This window comes from Neopsephotus bourkii, unplaced genomic scaffold (assembly GCF_033783945.1).
Source record: "Neopsephotus bourkii isolate Nb327-2 ecotype Australia unplaced genomic scaffold, CSIRO-AGI_Nbou_v1 NB_663, whole genome shotgun sequence".
NCBI classification, from domain to species: domain Eukaryota; kingdom Metazoa; phylum Chordata; class Aves; order Psittaciformes; family Psittacidae; genus Neopsephotus; species Neopsephotus bourkii.
The window spans coordinates 906982-907531 of NW_026901162.1; positions in this window are offsets into that span (position 1 = coordinate 906982).

Consider the following 550-nt stretch of genomic DNA (forward strand, 5'->3'; position numbering starts at 1 on the left):
GGGTTGGAACTGGATGATCTTTAAGGTCGCTTCCAACCATAACCAGTCTGTGATTCTATTACTTTATTCTATGACTTTATTCTGTGACTTTCCCTTCATGCTGCTGAGACAGCATTTTCGGGATTTTCTTTCGAACCGTAAATAAATACCCATAAATTCAAACAAAAGTCAAATTACAGTGGCAATCTGAGAAACGCAGACAGGTCACTGGGTGAACCAAACCGTTTGTGCCACCGATGTTCTCCGGTGACAGTGCACCTCTATGCGAGGCTGCAACCCTACAGCCTGGCCAGCAGCGTGCCACGGCCCGCCAGGCCGCCTCCGGGCCAGGACCGAGGCGCGGGCTTGCCCCGAAGGAGCAAGGGAGGATCGAGGGAGGGCCGGGGCTGGGGGTACGGGTCCCCGGGGTTCTCCGCCGGGGGCACTGCAGGGCACCGGCAGAGGTGCGCCCTGCAGGTGCCTGGCAGTGCCCCCGGCCGGCATCGCCCTGCCAAGGGGAGACCTGCACCGGAGACCGATCCCGCCCCGTGGCCCCTCAGCTCACCACACC